Source organism: Heterocephalus glaber, unplaced genomic scaffold, assembly GCF_053883595.1.
Source record: "Heterocephalus glaber isolate CG9 unplaced genomic scaffold, H.glaber_assembly_v1.0 deba00000122, whole genome shotgun sequence".
NCBI lineage: Eukaryota > Metazoa > Chordata > Mammalia > Rodentia > Bathyergidae > Heterocephalus > Heterocephalus glaber.
Window position 1 is genome coordinate 86774854 of NW_028258138.1, and position 2735 is coordinate 86777588.

The following is a 2735-nucleotide window of genomic DNA, read 5'->3' on the forward strand; positions in this document are numbered from 1 at the left end:
GCGAATAGGTTTGGGGCACCAGAACTGAATGGACAAAAAACCAATGAGGTATCTTAGGTCCCCCCCCCCAAAAAAAACAGAAGGAGCCCAGGTGAGCGCACCATTTCCTGTCAAACTTGCAAGGAAAGGTTCTTTTCTCCCACAGATCCAAAAGCAGTCCTGCTAACACCAGGTAAGACAGCAGCAAAAGCTGGGGGATCAATCAGGAACCTTGCTAATAAGAGGCCAGGGAAAGAACCATCTTCTCTTTCCCCTAAGAGCTACCAAGTAGAATTGCCAACCAACACAAGCCATGGGGACTCTTCCACACTAAGCAGCTGGACGGGAACTGGCTCCCACAAGGACTGAGTCTGAGAAAACACCACCATCTGCATCATCTACCATCCGCAAACTGAAGGAGAACCGTGAAGGGCATGGGAGGGTGTGCAACTCCCAGATTTTAAAATCCTGGGAACCAGGAGATATGCTGGATGCTCTGTCTCAGTGAGAGGAGAAAGAACTTGCCCTTCTGCCACCTTTTGGTTCTAGCTGGCCCCTCCACAGACTGGATGGTATCTGCCCATGTAGGTGGAGATTTTTTGTTTTCTTTGCTCAGTCTACTGATTCAAATACTAACTTCTTCCAGAGACAGTATCATAGACATACATCCGAGAACAATGTTTCACCAGCTATCTGGGCATTCCTTAGCCTGATCACACTGACACATGGAATTAACCACCAGAGTATATTAGATTCTAATATATAAATAAGTACCATAAAAGTATGATTGAAACAGCCCTATCAAAAGAAAGAGCCTGGCATTTGAATAAATCAATCCAACTATATACTGCTAATAAGAAACTCCTCCAAAGTCAAAATTAAACATTTGCAGTAAAGTGTGAAAAACCAACTTCAAACCAAAACTTAAAAGATGGCCAAAAAAAAAATCTACAAACATTGATCTTTAAAAACTGCTCAAGCAGTTAGGTTAACAACTGATAAAGTGGACTTTAGAGCAAGGAAAGCTATTAGAGATGAATGTAATGATGAAATAGTTAATCAACAAGAAGATATAATGATCTGAAAAATGTTATGCACTGAAGGACAGTGAAGCACAAACTACTAAGCCAAAAGGAGAAATAGGCAAACCCACAAGTACAGCTGGAGACTTCACACTCATGAGTAAAAACAGAGGTGATCAGAACAACACAGCCAACAGAGTCTAATGGACACCCATAGGCCAAGTAACTCCACAAGGTCAGAGTACACACTTTTCCTTCACGTTCTTTTGTAACATTCACTATAATGCCTATCTCACACACTTAAAAGAGCTGAAATTACAGTGTTCCCTCCTCAACAGAGTCAAAACAGAAAGACAACAGGGATCTCTAAAGAACATACCTTCAAAGAATCCTTAAGTCAAACAAGAAGTCTATGCAAAACACATACAAGTGAGCAAAACTAAAAATGCAGTGTGTCAAAATATGTGGTAGTCTTTTGACACAGTGCTGAGAGGAAAGTTTATAACATCAAATGCTTACATTAGGGCAGGGGATTTAGCTCAATGGTACCGCACCTGCCTTGCAAACGCAAGGTCATGAGTTCAATCCCCAGTACTAAAACAAAGAAAAAATGCTTACATTAGATATGAAGAATGGTCCCAAATCAATAATCTAAGCTCCTATCTTTATATATGAATCTTAAGTAAGAATCCTAGATATCTTTAAATATCCTAGTTTCTTCAGGAACCAAAAGAGCAAAACAAATGCAATGCAAGCAGAAAAGGGAAGAATTAAAAATAAGAACAGAACCTAGTGTCACTGAAAATACAAAAACAATAAAGAAAATCAATAAAACCAAAAGCAGACTTTTAGAAAAAATTATTAAACCTCTACCAAGTATGGCAAAAATGAAGACACATATTCTATAAAATGCTAATGTTAAATAATCTTTCAAAAAAAAATGAACACACAAATCATTGATGTCTGGAATGAAGTGGTATAGTACTACCAACCCTACAGCCATTTCAAGGATAATAAAGATAAAATAAAAACAATTTTAGTATCATAAATTTGACAAATTAAAAGAAATGGACTATTTCCTCAAGAACTATAAACTACCAAAACTCAGCAGTGATGAAACAAATAATGTGAAAAGTCCTATAACAAAATTCCTATTTAAAAGTGCTAGAAATATAAATCCTTACACTCAGGAGATTTCACTTGAGACTTGTACAAAATATATACAGAAAAATTAAAACCAATGTTACATAGTCTCTTACAAAAAATAAAAGAAGAATATTTTCCAACTCATGTGAAGAGGCCAGTCTTGTCCTGATATAAAAAATAGACATAGAAGGGAAAGTATAGACTGAGATCTCCCACGAAATTAAACAGAAAACTTTCCAACAAAATTTGGTAAATTTAATCCAACAATATGAAAATAATTATATGTCATTACTAAGGAGGGTTTATTCCAGATAGGCAAGTCTAGTTCAATTAGAAAGTCAAATAAAGTAATCTATCACTCCAACAGGCTAATTGATAAACATACCAATTACCACTGTTAAGAAGTATTTGACAAAATCTAGCACACACTCATGATAAATTTAGGAATAGATACAGGCCATAACACTGCTCAAATAATCTTGGCATAAAGAATAAAGTGGGAAGAATTACTCTACCTGATAGTAGTAAGGATTTCTATATTGCTATACTGATACTATAGTATCAGTGAAGGAATAGACACTTAGATCA